This window comes from Capricornis sumatraensis, chromosome 12 (assembly GCF_032405125.1).
Source record: "Capricornis sumatraensis isolate serow.1 chromosome 12, serow.2, whole genome shotgun sequence".
NCBI classification, from domain to species: domain Eukaryota; kingdom Metazoa; phylum Chordata; class Mammalia; order Artiodactyla; family Bovidae; genus Capricornis; species Capricornis sumatraensis.
Window position 1 is genome coordinate 12,632,074 of NC_091080.1, and position 24,435 is coordinate 12,656,508.

Here is a 24,435-nt window from a genome sequence, read left to right on the forward strand (position 1 = left end):
ATTTGAGTTGTTTTGCATACAGATGAGTTAACATTCTAAAAGTATTAATGTGTGACTGAATAGAGAAACTTATGTCAGATTTCTAGAATAACCTAAAAAGAATATGAGGTAAATAGAAAGGGGCATGAATGTAATGATCTTTTAAGAGCTGTGTAGATGCTTACTGATCAAGATGAAGTATATATAACAGATGTTTAGTAAATGAAAGAAAAGGTAGAAAAATGTACACCAAAATTTTAAATAGATCTTTTGACTTTTTTCAACAGTTTGTTTTTATTGTTTTGCTTTCATCTATTCTAGAAATAGGAAGAAAAAATTGTACTAAGTCAGAAAAATTCACTGTGGATAATTAATTCCTAGCTTTGGGTAATTATTTACTAAATATTGGCAAAAAGTGTAGAGGATAGAGAAACTCAGAGAGGCTGAGAACTTTAAGAGTACAGAGCTAGTTAGTGACACAATTGTAACATTAGTGTTGATTCCCACCTTGTTTCTTATTTTATTGCATATGTGTACTTAGATTTTTAAATTATTATTATTAATGCAGTATGTCAAGTAACTAAGCCCCCATTGTAAGTCATTAAAGAAAAGACCCAGTCATGATTTGATATGATTATAATGGCATACAGATACCCTTGCTGTGATTAAGTATTCTGGCTGCTATGAAGGGGAAAACTTTTTAAGATAAATTTGTATACTGGCCTTGAGAGGAACAGTTCTTTTGTGACTATAATGTTAGTAACGTGTCCAGGCTGCAACGGTTCGTCTATAATTATGAATTGTGATATTTTTGGTCCAGAGGAAAAAAGCAGGTAAGCATTGCACTTCTATTTCTATCAAGGCTGATATACTATCCTAAGTCTAAGGTTTTGTGATAATTAAGCAAGTAAATTATATAGCAAGTCAAAGGAGATATATCTTAAAGATCAAATTCTCTGTTCTAATATAAATGTAATGGTTTAAGGTATTTTAAAAGCTTATTTTCATTGATATTTATGTTTTCCCTTTATGTTTCTCACCAAGTAAAAAAAAAATTCCAATGACCAGACTGATTTTTAAAGATACATGTATAATGGCAGATTTATTAGACTAGACCTTGAAAAACGCAGAATTTGGTTAAGAACATTGCAACAAGGATCATGAGTGTTTTTTGAAAAGATAACATTTTAGAATTCATTTTTAAGTCTATGTTGAAAAATTACTTTATTTTCACTAAAAATATTAACCTTACAACTGAACTATGTGATTGAAATGTAATGTAAACCCCCTTTTTTTTAAATTTACTTTCATGTACTTGGAGAAGGAAATGGCAACCCACTCAGTATTCTTGCCTCGAAAATCCCATGGACAGAGGAGCTTGGCAGGCTATAGTCCACAGGGGTTGCAAAGAGTTGGACATGACTGAAGCAACTTCACTTCATGTACTTAAAACTAACAACTGACATTTGTATTTTCTAAAAATATATAGTAGTTGATATCTTATTTTTCAGAGATCTATGAGATTTTCTACAATATTTTAAATTTGTTTGCATCTTAATAGTAATAATAGTATTAATAGGCTAATTTTTACTACATTACTTTGCTTATTGAGTTATTTGAGTTAGAAGCCAGGCAGTATGTAGAAATGCTTTATATATATCCTTTTTTACATTCTTAATAATCCTATCAGATAGTCATTGTTTATATCTCTGTTTTCTAGTAAAACTTAACCAAAGATTAAACAGGTCTCATAGTTTGCCTCTGGTCCTGTGGCCAAGTTTCAGACACAGGTCTGCCTGACTTCCAAGTCCAGCTTCTTCATCTCTGTGCTATGTCGTGTCTGAACACAGCAGCTTGAATCGCTTTTTTTTCCTCTTCTCATCATCCTGATGAGCCACGTGTGTCCATGTTCTTTCTCTTGTGACATAAATTCATGCTATTGAGATACACTCTCACACACACGCGGACGTTTTCTAGCCTCTGGTCTGTCTCCTCCCTCGTTCCCAGGTAGAACCACTAGATAGCACTCTTTTATCTGAGTCTTGGATCTCAAGAATAAACCACCTTCTGGAATTAGGACCATCGTTTATTTCTTTTAATATACTCTGTATTAAAATATCTATATTAATTTAATAAACTTATACTGTTAGAAAGATCATGAAAATTTTAGATTATAAATATAGATTTTGTGTGTGTGTGTGTGTAGACTAGAAAGAGGGGGATTCATCTTTTTATTTCAGAATGAGAAAATCCTGATAATGTATCCTCTGAGAACTTGGAGCTAAAGTTTCACAGGATATATTTTGGCAAAAGATGACCTGAGGCACTCTAACTCCTATAAACCTCACAAACAGAGAAATGGTGTACACTGAATAATCCAGCCATTGTGCTGTGCTAAACCTCTACTCAAAATATTTTGGTTAAAACCTTTAACTGTTTAATCTTTTGCTTTGTCTGTTAAGACCTGGTAAGAAATTGTGTGTGGTATTTTTCTTTGTTAAGCCTTCACTTACTCAGTTGTTTGGCAAAATGTATTAAGCATTGCTGGACATTTTAGATGCAGAGATACCATCTAAGAATCCACCATCCAGTTAGGAGACAGCTGAGTAACAGTTCTCATGTGTCTGGTTAATGCCAAGATAGCAGTAATGCACAGAGCTTTTGGAATACCGTAAAGACCAATCCAGACTTTATGAGACAGTTCAGATTTGGCCTCTAGAGGGACCTGAAATCAAAGTTGAGTTTTGAAGGATAAACAGAAATGAGGCAAAACCCTGATGGCAAGAGTGAGGCAGAAAGCAGAAGCAGCCTGTGCGCGCCCTCCCAGCCCGAGCCCTGAAAGGCTGTGCGCCCTGCAGTGCTCCTGCCTCCCTCGCTGTGTCCACCAGTCTGCGCTCCCACCCCCAAGTAGGCTCACTGGCCCATTCTTCTAGATTCCGTATACATGTGCTAATAGACAGCATTTGTCCTCTCTTTCTGACTGGCTTCACTCTGTGTAACAGGCTTGAGGTTCAACCCATGGACAGAGCAGTCTGGCAGTCTACAGTCCATGGGGTCACAAAGAGTCAGACCTAGCTGAGCACACACAGGTCCATCCACCTCACTTGAACAGACTCAAATTCATTCCCTTTTATGGCTGACTAATATTCCATTACCATATGTAGAATAGATAGCTAACTGGAAGTCACTGCATAACACAGCGGGCTCAAGCTAGAAGGGTGGAATGGGTGGGGGATAGAAGGAGTTGGAAGAGGGAGTGGACATGTGTACTTACGGCCAGTTCACATTGTTACATGGTAGAAACCAATACAACACTATAAAGCAATTATCCTCCAATTAAAAATAAACTGAAAAAAAAAAAAAACCCAAAAACTATTTGCCCTTATTAGTACCTGTATGCTCTTGCTAGCACCCCGGTTTTTCCCATTTTGCACCATGCATTTCCCTTAAAGAGTTCTCATTCAGTGTCTGCCTCATCACTCCTCAGTCCCTCTGTGCAGACAAGGAGGGTCTCTGCCTTGTTAACTGAACTTGTTAACCCCAGTTCTTCTCTGGGTTCATGCCAGACACATGGATGTTTTTAGTAAGAATGTGTTGAATGAATATAGACATGTCTATGCTTAGACTTGAATAGAACAATTAATGTACATTGAGCAAAATCACATCTGTGGTTGTTACCCAAATATGTAGGCCTTAGTATGTCATTTGCTAAAGCACCAGCTGTGACCAGGTAACTCCTTCTCATCTTCTCCCTAGAATATTATCTGTCATCAGAAGGAGATATTTGATCATCATAGGTTTGAAGATTATTTCATCAGATGTGAAGGGTGAGGTTCAATCTTGATTAGATTATTCACTCCTTAGCAGTGTGGAGTAACTTATTAATTTGATTTCTTTCCCTTGCTTAATCAAGCAAAGTTTAACAACAGTAAATAAATGAAAGCATCTGCTAATAAGTACAGGGCATTGTCTCATTTCTTTACTCAACACAGTGCATTTGAAATCTAAAGATTTTCTATAGTTGATAGAAAATAGTAACTCAAAATAATCAAAATATTTATTAATGCATTTTAATAAAATCATACCATATTTAGGTATTAGTGAATAAACTGACCTGGTTAAAAATAAAGGCTTAGATAGGGAAGAAGTATATTGAGAGTCTGATCCCAGGCCAAGAACTTGGACTCTTGAGGCTTCTGAGCAGGAAAATGACAAGTCTGAGCAATTTGTATGACGCATGTTAGAAGAAAGAATGGAAAGGACCTAGTAGCCACTTTGAAATTTCCATAGATTGGCTTCAAGGAATGGGGAGAGTCAGAGAGGTTATCAGGGTGTGAGGAGAGAAGCCAGGTCTAGAGCTCTGTGTTGAGATCATCACAGAGGAGTGCGTAAGCAGATGAGTTATCTGCGGGAAATCCTCTAACCTAGAGAAGACAAGGACTGAGCCTTAGGGATGGACACAGGCAGTGATGGAAGCAGATAACGAATGAAAAGGAAGGTCGCGTGATAGAGGAACCTTCATTGTAGGTTGAAAGAAGACTTTCAAGGATGCGGTTTACCCCATTTTTTTTCTTTAGTTGTTTCTTTCCTTTTATCTTTATAAAACTTAGTGGTATTACAACTGAGGGACCAGTGTTTTTCAGGGTACAGTAATTTCTACTCTCTTCAGGGACTTCTTTTCCTCTGTAGACTCTAAAACGTTTGTGACAAAGGTTTCACAAACAGGAATTGTTCAACCACATCTTATGGAGCATCTGCTAGCAGTTTGATTGCATCTCATTAGATGGTTCTCTTTTCATTAAGTGGTACTGTGGAATTTTTTTTTTCAGTTAAATGGATATAGAGTAATCAGAAAGAATTCTATAAACTATATGCAATTAAAATCCCTAATGATAAAACTATTTAACTGTGACAAAATAAGATAAAACATAATCAAAATTTTAGGCAAACAAGTATTACACATTTTTAGTGAACATCCATAACCTAAACAAAATCTTGCTATATTATCTTTACACTAAATCAATTCTTAATAGCCTTAATTTGGATTTGATTATCTATTTTACTCTTCCACTTATATATGGAACTTTGAGAGATTTTTATAGAAATAAGATTGTATTGCCTCCAGGCACAGCTGCTCTGCCACTCTAAGATTGGAAGTCAGAATTAAATATGAAGCTAGTCAGATATCTTTAAATTAGCATATTTCTCACAAAATAACTACAGGTTTGTTGTCAATGTATTAAAACTTCCCACACAACCATCCCCCCTCCCTACTGCACTCAGCCTTCAGTCCCTTTATTTCTTGACCTACCTTTTCCATGAGCAGCAAGAATTTGTCTTGAGGCAGAATTATGAAATTTGTAAGATTTTCAGTGGTGTCTGCTGAGCACAAGCTGCCTTCAGGCTTTTCTGAAAACAGGGAGGACAATATCAAACCAGTCGCTGTCTAGAAAACCTTGTCTATCAAAGTAGAATATGGGCTACCATTTTCATTAAACAAAATAATAATAATATCCTATTTTAAAGTAGAAAAGCATAATGAATAATCTGGCTTATTTTCTTGAGATTATTTTTTGTTCTCTTTCTGATGAATGTGTGCCTGTCTAAGGATGGGAACTATTAAAATACTAATTGTTTTTGACACCCTTACACTTGGGCTTTCAAGCGGAATTAAATACTACCTGTAACTGTCAAAAGACTTAAATATTTTTAAGGAGACTTTTCTAGGCCAGGAATGTAAAACAGTTTGGGTGATTTTACATTTTAAAAGGACATTTACGTAAGAAATAACAAATGCCTTTCATTTAATGAGCATTCACAGTTGTATGCTGAAGGCTGAGACTAAATTGAGTAAAAAAGGAGATAAAGAACCATTATATGAAGAAAGGGATGTCCTTGACTTCCCTGAAATAGTTGTTATGATTAATATGTCTCTGTTTGTGTTACTCAATGGACTGTAATTGTTACTTTTAAATGTTTTTGGTCCATTCTAAATCTATCCTTTTCTTAAAGCATAGGGTCAGAATCTGGATTCATAAGGAGTCAGTCGATGGACTTTAGAAACTCCTTGAACTCTATTTTTGTTCTAGATTTTGTGCCGGGGCTTTTTTCCTCCCCCCACCCCCACCCCCACCCCCTGCTAAAAGGATCTGTTGGTTTTATCAAGTTCCCCAAAGAATAAAAAATAATTTTTTTTGTTTGATTATTGGTTTGTTACAAATTTTCTGTTTCTACACATTATATTTTTATACATATATGCAAGATGCATTTTCCACATTTGTGACTGCATCGGTAAGAGTCTCATGACGTTTACTGTAATTTTTTTGTCATTTGAAAACTAATCTTTAATAGACATAGTCACAAATGTGGGGAACATATCAAATGGTTGATGAGTCTGTAATTCTAGTGACAAATAAGCTGTTTAGGATAAGCAGTTAAGGTCCACTGAACCAGTGCCACTGTGGAGGTTTACTCAGGATGCAGGGAGCGGACAACATCACATGTATCCAGGACGGTCATTAGTCGTGCTGGACCTCCCGGGCAGAAAGATATGCAAGACTCGCTAGACTCTGCAGCTGAGAAGGAACATTCTCTGAAGGGCCAAGAGACAGAGCGGTATGCAAAGCCACAGGCCTGAGAACGGCCAGGTCCGTCAAGGACGGAGGCCCACTGGGCACAGAGCAGACCCAAGGGCACAGACAACACCGTTCACCTCTGACAGAATGTTTGTGGTAGAACAGTAGAAACTGGAGCAGACAGTGCTGAGTGCAGGCGTCATGGGGGCTGTCCCTTCTAAAAGCCTGGGTAGGAAAGAATGAAACAGAAGGGAAATAGCTGGAACTAAAACGGGTTGTAGTTCAATGAGAGGGTCGTGACTCTTTGTCTTTTGTGTGGCATTGGCTTCAGCATCCATTCTGAAGGGAAGGCATTCTGGTGGGGAAAGATGTGTGTTTGCTGGGGCGGTAGTGAGCGTGAGGTTCCTGGGGGTGGGATGCAAGCAGAGGTTTGAGCACCTGGATGGTGAAAAGGAAAGGTATGTGGAGAGAAGTAGATACGAATATTGATTCAGGAGCTTGGGGGTCTCACCTAATGACATCCTTTTTCTCTGAGAACTAGAATGCAAGGGCTTCTCCTGCAAGTGGCAGGCTGTGTGGGGAAGGGGGGCAAGGGCAGCAGAGAACGGCACGTCTCCTAGATGGATTGTGAAACGTTACTGCTTGGGGAGATGCAGGAAAATGTTTGCATCAGTGGTCCAGCTGAAAAGAGAGAATATTACTTGTGTATAAGTAACTGTCTGTAAAACCTGAGGGAAAGAAAAATAGCCCAGGTGCTCCCCAGGTCCCATGACAAAGGGCAGTTGGTTCTCCAGTTTCCTGAAAACTCTGAAGTTGATCTCCAAGTGTAACCGCAGGGATCAGTTTGGCAGTGGGCCAGCTGAGTGAGCTTCAGAGCACCAGCCAGGGAGACTCATCCCGGTTTTGAGAGGATAAGGTGTTCCTTGTAGTAGTTACAACAGTGTAGCAGTTAACTGATTAAGTTGAGGAAACTCTGTTGGAACATATGTACCACATATATTTCAGCATGGTTTGGGTGTCCTGTTACGTGTGAGGAAGGCATTCTGTCAGGGATGGCAGTGACCTCATGCTGCTGGTTTTCCTCCAGGCAGGTGCCAGCTACATCATGTGTCTGAGGTCTTTTCCTACTAAACAGCACTTGGTGCTTAACTTCACTGTTTCTAAGGGACTACTAGATTATATTTTATTTTATTTGCACTCATTAAAAATAAAGGTCAGTTTGGAGTAGTCACAGATAGAAACCACTTTCCAAGTGTTGTCAGTATCAGAAATAAACGTTTTGCCAAACGCCTGTCAGGCATAGTAGTTACTTAAAGCAATAGCTGTTTGTACTCACTGACTATCTGTAAAAGTAGTCATATTTTTAAATCCCGTTTCTAAAAGCCTTGGGTGATCTGGCTGAACAGTCTGACCTTGAAAACAGCGTGGAATCGGGCACTGGCTTCAGGGGCAGTTAGGCCTTGCTGTGACTTCTTGATCTAATGAAAGGAGACCCTAGAAGCTTATTTAGCCTTTGGATTTACTTTTCGTCAGCTGTAAGAAAAAAGAAATTACACTATGTGCTTCTTAGACTGTTTAGAACATTGAGTGAAAACATGTGAAAGGACTCTACTAAAATACCTGTGTGGCATGCTAAGTTGCTTCAGTCGTGTCCAACTTTTTCCAACCCCATGGACTGTAGCCCGCCAGGCTCCTCCGTCCATGGGATTCTCTAGGCAAGAATGCTGGAGTGGGTTGCCATGCCCTTCTCCAGGGGATCTTCCAGACTGGGATCGAAACCTCACCTCTTTCATCTCCTGCGTTGGCAGGCAAGTTTCTTTCTTTACCACTATGGCCACCTGGGAAGCCAAAGTACCTATAATTGAGTAGAAATTCCATAAGTTCAGTATTCGTTAGTTCCTCTGCAATTTTTCTCCTTTTCTGCCTACCCTGCATGATGCATTTGTCCATAGAAAGTTATTATAAATTCTTGTGCAAAGTGGTAGTAGTATGCAGAATGGGTGTACTAATTAGAGAGACTGAAATTAATTCTTTCACATATGATAGTTCCTGTACTGTACTTAAGATGTTATTAATTGGTATGAACTAGTTTCGAAGGGAAAAAGAAAAAAGAAAGTCTGTAGAGACTTTGGTTTTAAAATAAAATAATAAAGGTGTTTTTACCTCCTTTTCCCCTTGTGTGTTAACCGCAAAGCCACAAGGAGAAAAAGCAGCAAAAACCAACATCAAATTCTGTGAAGTCAAGACATGGTCAGCCTGGAACAGCAAGATGTGAAGACAGGAAAGAGGATGCTGTGGGCGGAGGGAGCTGGGATCCAGGGGCTTGACGGTTTCCAAGCAGATTCCCCAAACTGAGGGCCTGGGAGTGCTCTGTGGGGATCCTGGAGATGGGTGTCCAAACTCAAGGTGTGGGCAGGGCGGATTCCTCCTGCAGGCTCTGAGGGAGGCCCCGTCCCCCCATCTCTCTTCTGGAGGTGGCTGTCCTCCAGGTTCCTCGGCTTGCACCGCGTCACGCTCGTCCCAAACTCTGTCTGCACGTAGCCCCACAATGTGCCTCTGTGTCTTCATGTGCCCTTGTTTTTGGCCGTACCATATGGCATACAGAATCTTAGTTCCCCAACCAGGGATCAGACCCATGCCCCTTGCAGTGGAAGCTCAGAGTCTTAACCGCTGGACCACCGGGGAAGGGCCTTATGTGACCCTCTTATATGGACTTGAATCTTTTGGTTAGGGCTCTCCGCCTTAACCTGGAGAAGGGCATGGCAACCTGCTCCAGTGTTCTCGCCTGGAGACTCCCATGGACAGAGGAGCCTGGTGGGCTACAGTCCATGGGGTCACAAAGAGCTGGACATGACGGAAGTGACTGAGAGCACACACCCCCCAGCTTAACTTGATTACATCTGCAAAAGCCCTATTTCCAAATCAGGTGCCATTCATAGACACCAGGTGTTAGGGCTTCGACATGAGTCTCAGGTGGTACAGTTCAGCCCGCAACAGGGGCTGAACAGAAGCACTGACATGCCCTCACAGGAGCACCCAACGGCTCAGCAGCTGCAGATGCCTGGAGGTGCCAACTGGAGGGGCAGGGCGTCCAGGGGGGCGGGGCAGCCCCACGCAGGCAGCACATGCCACGGCCAGACCTGCGACCCCCTGGCTGCACTGCATGTCTTCCTCCCTGAGCAGGTAAGAGTACAGATGGCGTCTGGAAAACTCGGGCAGAGACTCTAGAGCTGGGGTGCCGGTCAGAGGCAAGATAGTGTGCTGAAGACAGGAGTTACCTGAACACAGAGGCGAGGATGTCAGTGGGACAGTCCTATTCGGACCCAGCCACCACTCAATGTGAGCCAGCTCATGCTTCAGGCACAGGACAGAGGGTTCTCCTGGGGACAACCGACAGTCTAGAGAGAAGCCTTTCAGATACTGGTATTTTGGGCCCTCTTCCCTCAAAAACTGTTAGCTTATTACAAGAGTACTCCACAGAGAAGCCCACTGGTTAACAAACCTACTCACACAAGTTTTTTCTCTGAACTATTCACTGTGGTCAAGGATTCATTCGCTGACACTTGAGTAAAACATTCAACCTAAAACAACAAGAGAAAACAAACCAGAGGAGCTCTTAGTGAACAGAGAAAATGTGGAGAAAAGCACCATAATTAAAAGTTGCAAAGATGTCAGATATTTCAGTGATATGTCATATTTATAATATATGCAGTATATATATAAAAGGATTAGAAATGAATCTGTTGGATGAAAAATATGGTAGCAGAGAAAATAGTACGATATTTGGAAAAGCGTAAACAGAGTTAGTTATAGGGAAGATAAGGGGGAAATGTAGAATTTACAGATAAGGGACAGAATTTACAAATAATATGGTATATCTAACTTTGTTATATTAATATTTGTATAATTGTATATAACTATGTACAATTGTATAATTGTATTGCAAAGCTTTGAGGACAAGTATGGAAAGAGTGATAGGCACTTGGAAAATGAGACAGTTATTCTAGAAAAAAATGATATACAGTTGACCCTTAAACACCATGGGTTTGAACTACATGGATTCACATCTATGTGCAATTTTTAAATAGTAAGCATTATAATACTACACCATCTGTTGGTCGAGTCCATGGATGTGGAACCACAGTTGGCAGGAACTTCATGTATGGAGGAACCTCACATATGACTATAAATCATATGTTGATTTTCAAATGCTCAGAGGTCAGATCCCCTAACCCCATATTGTACAGGGGTCAAGTGTATAATCATGATACTCTACTTGAATTTAACATGGCCTCATATGCTATTTTATAGTCATAATAGTAATAAACACTCTGGTAGACAGATTCCAAGGTGGCCCTCAGTGATCCTTGCCTCCTAATGTTTTTTATTATGTAGCTAACCTCAGCAACGTTTTCTGGGATTAGTCTGCAACTAGTTGAATAGGGCAGAAATGATAGTATATCTCTTCTGAAATTGGGGCTTCTCCGATTGGTCAGCGGGTAACGAATCCGCCTGCAATGCAGGTGTCACAGGTGATGCGGCTTCGATCCCTGGGTCAGGAAGATCCTCTGGAGGGGGAAGTGGCAGCCCACGCCAGTATCCTTGCCTGAAAAATACCATGGACAAAGGAGCCTGGTGAGCTACAGTCCATAGAGTTGCAAAGAGTCGGACACAACTGAGAGACGAAGCACACACACACATCTGAGATTAGGTTGCAGAAGATACTGTGGTTTTCCTCTGGGGTGCTGTGTCTACACTTCTCTCGGTTCTGGGCGAAGAGCCCTATGGAGAGACCCAAGTTGTGAGGATATTAAGCTTCAATCTCACAACAGGAAATCAATGTCTATAGTTGATGAATCAAGAAATAACAGGAAAAGCGTCAGTAAGGCATGAGAGTCAAGGACAATGGACTTTTATTGGAGGCCTTTTGAATTTCTTTATAAAGTAGCCATTAACTTTCTTAAAAGTTAAGGTTAGAAATATTAAAGTTCTAAGTGGGCAACATGGGCAGTCAGGATGGGCAAACGCCTGGTAACTCAGTTTATATCCTCTTGATGAGAGTGAAAGAGGAGAGCGAAAAAGTTGGCCTAAAGCTCAACATTCAGAAAACGAAGATCATGGCATCCGGTCCCATCACTTCATGGCAAATAGATGGGGAAACAGTGTCAGACTTTATTTTGGGGGGCTCCAGAATCACTGCAGATGGTGACTGCAGCCATGAAATTAAAAGACACTTACTCCTTGGAAGAAAAGTTATGACCAACCTAGAGAGCATATTCAAAAGCAGAGACATTACTTTGCCGACTAAGGTCCGTCTAATCAAGGCTATGGTTTTTCCTGTGGTCATGTAGAGATGTGAGAGTTGTACTGTGAAGAAGCCTGAGTGCCGAAGAATTGATGCTTTTGAACTGTGTTGTTGGAGAAGACTCTTGAGAGTCCCTTGGACTGCAAGGAGATCCAACCAGTCCATTCTGAAGGAGATCAACCCTGGGATTTCTTTAGAAGGAATGATGCTAAAGCTGAAGCTCCAGTGCTTTGGCCACCTCATGAAAAGAGTTGACTCATTGGAAAAAAGTCTGATGCTGGGAGGGATTGGGGGCAGGAGGAGAAGGGGACGACCGAGGATGAGATGGCTGGATGGCATCACTGACTCGATGGGCCTGAGTCTGAGTGAACTCCGGGAGTTGGTGATGAACAGGGAGGCCTGGCGTGCTGCGATTCATGGGTCGCAAAGAGTTGGACACGACTAAGTGACTGAACTGAACTGAAGAGTAACCAGAAGCGCAAAGTTCTCCTTACATTCATTGGTTATCTATCTCTTTTACTAAAATACACTGATTTTATTTTTATTTTTCATTTTCATTTTATCTCTTCTAATACTATGTATAAAAGGAGCTTCTCTCTATTCTAGCTCGCAGCTTTTCATTTTTATGTGATCCAGAGACTGACGTGCTCTTCACTGTGTGTTCTTTCAGAGTGATGAGTCAGTGATGGTGGTACTTCTAGCTCAGGATAGTGACTGTGCTTCTCCATGTAAGTCAGGCCATCTTCCTGCTTCTTTTGTGTCCTGTAGACAACATTGGCCAGTGATCTTGCAGCATGTATCTGACTATTTTTGTCCTTTGCAATTCTTAATGTGAGAGAAAATGATCAAAATGCATAAGAGAAAATCAGGTACCACTGTACTCTGTGTGTGTGTCGGGGGAGGGGGGGTGGGGAGCGGGTTGGCTTTTAGAACAAAGTAGCCTTCCAGTGCTACATAATCTTTCGTCACTTAATCCTCAGAAAGTAAGGGAATGGGATGAGATTTGCATTTGGAATTCATACTAGTTACTATTATTGACTGTTTGTAAATAAGTTGTCTTAATACATTATACTGGCTTCATGAAAGCCAAGGATGCATTAGTGTAGCTAGAAGAACTGTTTGTGTTTTGGAGGGGAATGGTGGTATGACTACTTGTTATGTAGTCTAGGTAAGGAGATAAATATTTTTCTACTTGAAAAGCATCTATACATTTATTTAAGAAAGCATTGACATGCATTAAGAAAGCTACATGTCCCATCGATTCCCAAGTAAATTAGAAATTATTAGTGTTAGCCATGATGTAAGTTATTGTAATATGACAGCATTTGGCTTAAGCAGTTTCACCATTTATTAGCTCTGATACTAGAATAAATGATAATGATCATTAAGTGCTATGTACATTATCATTTAACTAATCATGCTTGCAATCTCCTTCTATTAGTCAAACCTCTTTGGGTTAATTAGTCAGAGGAGCTGCCTAATCCCGATTTCTAGAGGAATAATGAAATAAAGGAACACTGAAGTATGGTAAAGAAAGTTAGTGCATCACCATTTACCTTATCTATTGGCTTCATTTACCCCCAGTCAGTCCATTATAGTAGCGTCAAGGTTAAAAGATTCTGGCAATTTTTTTAATTTTGAAATATGATTGGGCCTATTAAATTATATGCATATATTTTTTCCATTAAAGCACATATGCAGCAGAAAAGTGCTAATATGATATGCAAATAAAAACAAAATTCTTATTTACCAACATATCCATATTGAAAGATAAACCAGTAAACACTGTTTAGATTGAGCATTTAAAATGTTAGTAACATTTTATACTTTGATTCTGACAAGTTAATAACTCAAGATGTGTAGAATATCAAGGCTACAAATATAAGATACAACCAGAAGACTTTTATTATTAGTCCTTTTATTATTCTTGTTAATATAGTTAGGCTAAGGGGTCCTTAAGCTGATGTTTGATAAACTATGAGCAGAGTTTTATTTAATCCAAAGTATATTTTATCATTGGGTGAAAAGTATAATTTCATCCCATTTTCTTAGTCTTTCTCATGTCTCAGAGGAGGAGAAAAAGAGAAAAGGGTCTTTTAAAATTCATGGTGACCTGTCATGAGGCAACTTCTCAAATTATGATGATCATCTATTTTTGAACGTGCAGGCACAAGTCAGTGAAGGGCATGGTGCGTGAAGAAGTAACCAGTAGAGTCTCCAGGCAGAGAAAAGCACCTCCTCCTGAGAGCATCCCTGGGTCCACACCACACTTGCACCATTGGCAGTATTGTCCTTTCTAATACGTCTCAGGCTTCTCATCATGTCCTAAACACTGCTCTCCCTGTTTGCTACTCACTTGCTGGAAACTGGACAAAGCCTGTTACTCTCCACTCTACTGATATTAACCTCTTACCTCTTTGTTCACTGATCTGCATTTCCTTTGCTCACCTAAATACAAAAAGACATGATCTGCTCAGGGTGAGAGAGACATACATGCAGTAACAGAATGAAGCAGACAGTTGGTAACTGGGTACTATGTTGTAGAAACTTGGGAATTTCCTAGAAGCTAACACTGTCTTCCACATATTCTTTTATTTTAAAGCCAGGATAAGGGACAGTTTGGAAGGTGCTGTTTTTCAGCATTTGTGGTGAGTTCTCCTGCCCTGCTGCTAAGCCGTTGCTGTGGTGGTCTCTGTAGTCCTGCGTCTGTGCCTGTCTCTTTTGAGAAGTGTGATTTCTTTGTTTCCATGTTGTAGACCCACAGGGTCACTCATGTGTTCCTCTTCTAGACAGATCTGTAGTCCTATCTAGAATCTCTTTGTAGAGATCCTCTTTAACTCTGTCAATGTCCTCTTTCAAGAAATACCATCTACTATTTCTACATTCTTTTTTTAAATAAAATTATTTTTATTATTTAAAACTTTTTTAAACAATTTTATGGGAGTAGTGTTGATTTACCATGTTGTGTTGGTTTCAGATGTACAGTAAAGTGATTCAGTTATTTCTGGGTCTTTTGGCTAAGATCAAGTGTAGTGTCTGATCTTACGTCAAAATCAGGCATTAAAGACTGTAAATATACAGACTGTTGCTTCAGCAAAACCTCTCTCAGTGTCACTAAGGTACTTGGCACTGCATTGCACTGCACTGGAAAATATTATTTTGTTTTATTTAAACCTTTCTTATTCTCTTACACTTCTAGATGGTGGTAGGCTTCCCTGCTGGCTCACAATGGTAAAGAATCTGCCTGCAGTGCAGGAGACCTGCCTGGGTCAGGAAGATCCCCTGGAGGGCATGGCAACCCACTCCAGTATTCTTGCCTGGAGAATCCCATGGACAGAGGAGCCTGGTGTTACAGGCCATGGGGTTGCAGAGAGTTGGATATGACTGAGCGACTAACACTTGCAATTTTCTTGGTGATGGTGTGGTAGTGGTGGTGGTGGTTTAGTTGTGTCTGACTCTTGCAACCCCATGGACTGTAGCCCTGAAGGCTCCTCTGCCCATGGAATTTCCCAGGCAAGAATGCTAGAGTGGGTTGCCATTTTCTTCTCCAGGGCATCTTCCCTAACCCAGGGACTGAACCCACATCTCCTGCATTGCAACTGGATTCTTTACTGCTGACTCACCAGGGAAGCCTTAGAGTTCTTGCCTCATTTTAGATATGTACTTTATATAGAAGAATAACGTGTATAAAACTACAGCTACACACTTCTGAGCATCTGGCTTGATGAATGCTCATAAAGTGACTTACCTGTGTAACCAAAACCTTGATCAGGAAAGGAGCCCCTTCCAGCTCCTTCCTCCAGTTCATAACCTCATCCCACCCTTGTCCTGACTGTGACAGCAGTAACCCGACTTACTCTGTCTCTTTTTTTATGAATACAGTCTTACACTTTGTATCCATATTGTTGTATGTGGTTATAATTTGTTTATTCTAATGATTATTTAGTATTGCACCCTGAATATATGAATGTTAGTTCTTTTGTTGGTATATATTTATATTGTTTCTAGAATTGGGGTATTATAAATAGTACTGCTAAGAACATCCTTGTAGATGTCTTCTGCTTCTGGATCTGTCAGAAATATATGAAGGCGTGTAGTTCACTGAATAAGCCTATGTTCAGCTTTGGTGAATACTGCCCAACAAATTTCCAAAATGATTGTACCAGTTTATACTTTCATCAACAGTGTATGAGAATTCATTTCAATAATTCTGGTTGAATTGAGATATCTCATTGTGGTTTCATATTGCATTTCCCTCATGAGTAACATAAATACTATTCCATGTTCCTTTGGCTTTTTACATAATATTTTTCACATAATATCTCATTGTGTGAAGTGCCTATCTGAGTCTTTTGCATATTTTTCTATTGGCTTGTAGGTGTTTTTCATATTGAGAATAAATAGATTTTGATACAGCTTAGAACTTCATCATAACACTTATGTCAAACTGCCCATTAAAGGCAAGACTATGTTACTTTATAGTAATATAATATTCCACATCATTCAAATCTTTGAGTGAGAGACCTTATATGACAGGTCTAATCAGTGTATGTTAAAAAAGCAGCATCTTGCCAAGTGTATACACTGTTGCTGTAAAGCATTGTCCTCAACTTGTAACTCACAAACCTGTATCAGAGGTGAACTCTCAAAGTAACAAACTTACAATGCACTTAGATTTAATTTTATAAAATTTGAGTAACTTTTTTTTATAAAATACTTTTGAATAGTCTATTACCAAAGAAAAAAATCAATGCAATGCACATGATTCTATTATTGATGAGTTAGAACCAGATTCAGTGAATAAATGTATACATTTCTTCTAGAAGAGTATTTTCATTTATTTGTCACAAAAAAGTATATCTTACAAGGTCAAATTTCAGCATATTAATTAAAATCATTTTAAATTAATAAACTAATATTAAAAGCTACTCTTTTTTTGCATTATTTATTTTCAATTGAAAGATAATTGCTTTTCAGTATTGTGTTGGTTTCTGCCAAACATCGGTATGAATCAGCCGTAGGTATATGTATGTATACTCTTACTTTTTAAATGATGATTCTAATCTTTCAGTTCAGTCGCTCAGTTGTGTCCAGCTCTTTGCGACCCCATGAACCGCAGCATGCCAGGCCTCCCTGTCTATCACCAACTCCCGGAGTTTACTCAAACCCATGTCCATTGAGTCAGTGATGCCATCCAACCATCTCATCCTCTATCTTCCCCTTCTCCTCCCGCCCTCAGTCTTTCCCAGCATCAGGGTCTTTTCCAGTGAGTCAGTTCTTCACATCAGGTGGTCAAAGTATTGGAGTTTCAGCTTCAGCATCAGTCCTTCCAATGAACACCCAGGACTGATTTCCTATAGGATGGACTGGTTGGAACTCCTAGCACTCCAAAGGACTCTCAAGAATCTTCTCCAGCATCACAATTCAAAAGCATCAGTTCCTCAGTGCTCGGCTTTCTTTATAGTCCAACTCTCACATCCATACATGACTACTGGACAAACCACAGCTTTGACTAGATGGACCTTTGTTGGCAAAAATATCTCTGCTTTTTAATATGCTCTCTAGGTTGGTGATAACTTTCCTTCCAAGGAGCAAGCGTCTTTTAATTTCATGGCTGCAGTCACCATCTGCAGTGATTATGGAGCCCAGAAAAATAAAGTCAGCCACTGTTCTACTGTTTCCCCATCTTTTGCCGTGAAGTGATGGGACCAGATGTCATGATCTTAGTTTTCTGAATGTTGAGCTTTAAGCCAACCTTTTCACTCTCCTCTTTCACTTTCATCAAGAGGCTGTTTAGTTCTTCCTTGCTTTCTGCCATAAGTGTGGTGTCATCTGCATATCTGAGGTTATTGATATTTCTCCTGGCAATCTTGACTCCAGCTTGTGCTTCATCCAGCCTAGTATTTCTCATGATGTACTCTTCATATAAGTTAAATAAGCAGGGTGACAATATACAACCTTGACATACTCCTTTTCCAATTTGGAACCAGTCTGTTGTTCCATGTCCAGTTCTAACTATTGCTTCTTGACTTGCATACAGATTTCTCAGGAGGCAGGTCAGGTGATCTGGTATTCCCATCTCTTTCCGAATTTTCCACAGTTTGTTGTGATCCACACAGTCAAAGGCTTTGGCATAGTCAATAAAGCAGAAATAGATGGTTTTCTCTTGCTTTTTCAATGATCCAGCGGATGTTAACAACTTGATCTCTGGTTTCTCTGCTTTTTCTAAATTCACAGAAGGTGGAAAAAATATGTAGTTCACTAAATATGCATTGCTAAGTTCATCATTTACCCTGCTTCCTTATTTATGAAATGTCATATTGGACTACCCCCAGAGTTGAGCAGCTTCTGTAGAGTTTTGCCTTTAACAAAATTCTGATCATTATAATAAACATCAGTTTATTCAGGATAAGTTAATAGACATTAACAACTTAAAGACTTTGTTATACATATTGCCACAGTGATATGGGATGGATGAAGGGATTATATGAATATATAAATCCTACCAGCATCTAGTGACTTGTCCACTCTTCAAACCCTCACCAGCACTAGATGCATTTAAAATTTTTTCAACAGTTAGATATAATGCTGTCTCATTATTTTGCATATTTAATTAGCAATGAAATTGTTTCTTCTGTTTTCTTATTATATTTGAGAAAATATGAGGGACAGGGAGATCAGAAACAGTGGGAAGGAGAGAAACTTTCTCAGTATTTCTTATCAAACTATGTTATCCATTAAGGAAAAACGATAAAATTTAATGCTATCTCTTCTGTCTTATTTTCTCAACTAGGAGCAATTACTGTTTTTTTGTGATGATTTTTCAATGCTGCTAGTGCTAGAGTAGGTTTTATTTTTACATTTTGGTTATTAATAACAATACATATAACCAACTCCTGTTTTATTGGAGCAATGAGGTAGAGATAGACCGATGGAAATCACAGACAGACCTAAACCCCAGTGGCTGTGACTGGTGAAGGGAAAGCTAGGATCTCAGGTAGACACACACATCCTTCCCTGGGGGATTTGGGTTATTAGGCAGCAGCTAATAGATCTTTGTAGATTCTTGTGACTAATCTGGGTCTACTTAATATCAGCAGAGCCCACTGAAAGGTAAAGAAACTGAGCCAACCAGCAAACTTTTCCTCTGGACAACTTTGGCCACAATTTTAACAGATTATTTTTCACTGAGTTTATCACATGAATCCATTTAATAAAAGATATTTCAATAATGAAGGCAATTCTGAATATGATTACTTTGCTAAAACATTAATTTTTTAATTTATAATTTATATACTTCTAGGAAGACTTTGAGGTGACTTAGAAAAGAAAGCACAGAACAATCCTGTAATTATAACAGAAAACAGATGCTGTAAGAAAAGAGAAGCAAGTTGGCCTCTTAGCTTAGAGCTATAATTCTTAACTTCGGAATCCATCAGAAACACTTGAGGGGCTTATCCAAACCCAGGTTGCTAGGTCCACCACAGAGTTATGAATTCAGGTTTGTAGTAGGCATGAGAATTTGCATTTCTCATAAATCTGCAGAGGCTGCTCATCCAAGGAACCATACTTGGAGAAACACAGATCTTAAGCTGTTTTTTGTTTCTTGAATTTTTGGAACCATCACTGATTAATAATCGATTTTTTGATTAAATAGTTTCTCTTTATAGCTCATTATCTGATCACACATAGTAGCTGTGTTATTATTTTCATCAATTTCTTCATATAAATATAAAAGATATGATTGGTTATAATTTCTGGTTATTCTGAACCTTGGCCACATTAAACACACCTATAGAGTTTTTAAATGAAACTTATCTCCACAGATTCTGATTTAATTAGCCCCTGATGGAGCCTGGAATAATAGTTTTGAAACCTTTCCCAGTGGTTCCAGTGCTCATCCAGGGTTGTAATACATAGATGGAAGAATAGTCCGTATTGCCCACAGATAGTCAGGTGGTTTCCTCTGTGCCTTGCCCCCTGCCCCCCATCAATTTGCCCAGCTACTCACTCCCATTTTTATCTGTATGGTATGCTTTTGGTTCTTAAATATGCTGTTTTGTTCTTCTCTTTATTGAAGTTCATCTGTTTTTGATGAACTATTACTCTAATCTATCAAGGTCATTTTAAATTGTTTCTTTCTTCTAAAGTGTTTAACTCCTGCCCAAATAAGTATCATCTGCAAATTTAATGAGCAGATTTTCTATTTCCTAATTGAGACTGTGCTCATTAAGTTTTAATGTTTTAAAATTTTATTGCAAATTATTCCTAGCATGCATGTGATGCTACCTTGACTTTGCTGTGGCCATGCACATTTTCTTCATTATCAGTGAACATTTATTTAGTGCTTAAATGTTGTGTGTTATTGAATCAAGTTCATGACTTGTAAATAGTTGAAAATAAGTGCTGAGTCTGCCTCTTATGTGGTTTTAAGTCTACGGGGAATATGTATGTAGCATGAGCTGCTTGAACAGCACAGGACGTATAACCATATAAGCACAAAAGTTTTGCACTGTCTCTAGTCCATCGGTCAGTGGATGTCCGGACACTCACTGTAGCTACACAGAACAGAGATTAAGAGTGCCAGCTGCCTTTAACTGGCTGTGTAACCTTGAGCAAGTTACTTGCTCCTTGTTCCTCAGTTTTCTCATCTACAAAATGTGATTTTGATAGTTCTTACCTTGATTTGTTGTAAAAATTTGTATCAGATGGTGCATGAAAGATTCTCAACAAAGCCTAATACAGAGCAACAGTTCGAAAAATAGTAATCATTAAGTCAATTAATTGGGCAATTGATAGTAGAAGATATTTAAGATTTGGTTTGACAAGACTGATCATTAATAATTGACACTAAGATGCCTGGGACCCGCCCTACTCTGGAACTTCTCATTTGTTCAAGTTTAAGCATGTTTTTCTATAAGCAGATAGTTTAGATTTTCATTCGCAGTATGCTATGTTTAATATGAAAAGTGTTGTACGCAGTTAATTGTAACTACTGAGTGGCAGAGCCAGGATTCAAACTCAGGACTTCTGTCTGCAAGATGCTAATTGCTGAATGGTAGCAACAGAGAGAAAAGATCACCCCAGACATGAGGGGTAAGGTGAGTGAGAATCTTTTTAGAAAGAATAATATTCCATAAAGAATAAAGAAGCCAATATTTGACCATATACTATGTGTTAAACATTCTTGAGTGCATTGTTTACACTGTCCCATTCAAAGTCTCAAAAATGTTAAGTAATCCTTGCCCCAAATCATAAAGCTGATAAATGGCAGAGCTAGGAATTCAACCCAAATCTGTTGGCAGCAAACTCCATTCTCTAAGTCACTTCAATAAACTGCCTGTCCTTGAATGGAGTCAGATTGCTTTTTCTGGAGTAGAAGGTGCACTCAGAAATGATTTAGAGTGCAGACAGATAAGGTGCAGACAGAGGTGCTGTCTACTTCCTGTTTTGTGACAGAGTAAATTGGAAAAAGCAAATGACGGATTTTCTCTTGAAGTTCAATTCAGTTCAGTTCAGTCGCTCAGTCGTGTCCAACTCTTTGCAACCCCATGGACTGCAGCACACCAGGCCTCCCTGTCCATCACTAACTCCCGGAGTCTACCCAAATTCATGTCCATTGAGTCAATGATACCATCCAGCCATCTCATCCTCTGTCGTCCACTTCTCCTCCCGTCTTCAACTTTACCAGCATCAGGGTCTTTTCAAATGAGTCAGCTGTTCGCATCTGGTGGCCAAAGTATTGGAGTTTCAGCTTCAGCATCAGTCCTTCCAATGAATATTCAGGACTGATTTCCTTTAGGATGGACTGGTTGGATCTCCTTGCAGTCTAAGGGATTTCAAGAGTCTTCTCCAACAACACAGTTCAAAAGCATCAGTTCTTTGGCGCTCAGCTTTGTTTATTGTCCAGCTCTCACATCCATACATGACTACTGGAAAAAAACCATAGCCTTAACTAGATGGACCTTTGTTGTCTAAAAAGTAATGTCTCTGCTTTTTAATATCCTTTCTAGGTTGGTCATAACTTTTCTTCCAAGGAGTAAGTGTCTTTTAATTTCATGGCTGCAGTCACCATCTGCAGTGATTTTTGGAGCCCCCCAAAATAAAGTCTGACACTGTTTCCACTGTTTTCCCATCTGTGTCCCATGAAGTGATGGGACCAGATACCATGATCTTCATTTTCTGAATGTTTTCTGAATGTAAGCCAACTTTTTCACTCTCCTCTTTCACTTTCATCAAGAGGCTTTTTAGTTCCTCTTCACTTTCTGCCATAAGGGTGGTGTCATCTGGATATCTGAGGTTATTGATATTTCTCCCAGCAATCTTGAATCCAGCTTGTGCTTCTTCCAGCCCAGCATTTCTCATGATGTACTCTGCATACAAGTTAAATAAGTAGGGTGACAATATACAGCCTTGATGCACTCCTTTTCCTATTTGGAACCAGTCTGTTGTTCCATGTCCAGTTCTAACTGTTGCTTCCTGACCTGCATGCAGATTTCTCAAGAGGCAGGTCAGGTGGTCTGGTATTCCCATCTCTTTCAGAATTTTCCACAGTTGATTGTGATCCACACAGCGGCTTAGGCATAGTCAGTGAAGGAGCAGTAGATGTTTTTCTGGATCTCTCTTGCTTTTTCAGTGATCTAGTGGATATTGGCAATTTGATCTCTGGTTCCTCTGCCTTTTCTAAAACCAGCTTGAACATCTGGAAGTTCACAGTTTATGTATTGCTGAAGCCTGGCTTGGAGAATTTTGAACATTATTTTACTAGCCTGTGCAATAAGTGCAATTGTGGGGTAGTTTGAGCATTCTTTGGCATTGCCTTTCTTGGGGTTGGAATGAAAACTGACCTTTTCCAATCCTGTGGCCGCTGTTGAGTTTTCCAAATTTGCTGGCATATTGAGTGCAACACTTTCACAGCATCATCCTTTAGGATTGAAATAGCTCAACTGGAATTCCATCACTTCCACTAGCTTTGTTCATAGTGATTCTTCCTAAGGCCCACTTGACTTCACATTCCAGGATTTCTAGCTCTAGGTGAGTGATCACACCATCGTGGTTATCTGGGTCATGAAGATCTTTTTTTCATATTTCTCCTGTGTATTCTTGCCACCTTTTCTTAATATCTTCTGGTTCTGTTTGGTCCGTACCGTTTTTGTCCTTTACTGTGCCCATCTTTGCATGAAATGTTCGCTTGGTATCACTAGTTTTCTTGAAGCAATCTGTAGTCTTTCCTATTGTAATGTTATTTTCTATTTCTTTGCATTGATCACGGAGGCAGGCTTTTGTATCTCTCCTTGCTATTCTTTGGACCTCTGCATTCAGATGGGTATATCTTTTCTCCTTTGCTTTAGCTTCTTTTCCTTTCTCAGCTATTTGTAACGCCTCCTCAGAAAACCATTTTTCTTTTTTGCATTTCTTTTTCTTAGGGATGGTCTTGATCAATGCCTCCAGTACAGTGTCATGAACCTCCATCCATAGTTTTCAGGCACTCTGTCTATCAATTCTCATCCCTTGAATCTTATTTGTCACTTCCACTGTATAATTGTAAGGGATTTAATTTAGGTCATTCCTGAATGGTCTATCTTTTTGCCTTTTCATACTGTTCATGGGGTTCTTAAGTCAAGAATACTGAAGTAGTTTGCCATTCCCTTCTCCAGTGGACCACATTTTGTCAGAACTCTGCACATGGAGTCACAAAGAGTTGGACACAGCTGAGTTACTAAACTGAACTCAGCTGAAGTGAATGGAACTGAGTGGTCTATTGGTTTTCTCCACTTTCTTCAATTTCAGTCTGAATTTGGCAATAAGGAGTTCATGATCGAAGCCACAGTCAGCTCCCGATCTTGTTTTTCCTGACTATTTACAGCTTCTCCATCTTTGGCTGCAAAGAATACAATCAGTCTGATTTGATATTGACCATCTGGTGATGTCTGTGTATAGAGTCATCTCTTGTGGTGTTGGAAGAGGGTGTTTTCTATGACCAGTGCGTTCTCTTCACCAAACTCTTCATTAGCCTTTCCTGTTTCGTTCTGTACTCCAAGGCCAAATTTGCCTGTTACTCCAGTTGTTTCTTGACTTCCTCCTTTTGCATTCTAGTCCATTGTGAAGATAAGGACATCTTTTGGGGGACTTAGTTCTAGAAGGTCTTGTCGGTCTTCATAGAACCGTTCAACTTAAGCTTCTTTGTCCTATAGTGTTTGGGGCATAGACTTGGGTTACCGTGATATTGAATGATTTGCTTTGAAAACCAACACAGATCATTCTGTGCTTTTTGAGACTGCACCCAAGTACTGCATTTTGGCCTCTTTTGTTGACTATGAGGGCTGCTCCATTTCTTCTAAGGGATTCTTGCCCACAGTAGTAGATATAATGGTCATCTGAGTTAAATTCACCCATTCCAGTCCATTTTAGTTCACTGATTCGTAATATGTCAATGGTCACTCTTGCCATCTCCTGTTTGATCACTTCCAATTTGCCTTGATTCATGGACCTAAAGTAGAAGGCAATGGCACCCCACTCTACTCTTGCCTGGAAAATCCCATGGACGGAGGAGCCTGATAGGCTGCAGTCCATGGG

The 24,435-nt window shown here is 39.5% G+C and overlaps 1 protein-coding gene across 4 annotated transcripts in view; it reads left to right on the plus strand.

The window, feature by feature from the left end:
• The window catches only part of DIAPH3 (diaphanous related formin 3), a 563,626-nt gene that overhangs the window by 426,172 nt on the left and 113,019 nt on the right, over positions 1-24,435 (plus strand). The gene's annotated exons all lie outside the window — the stretch shown is intronic.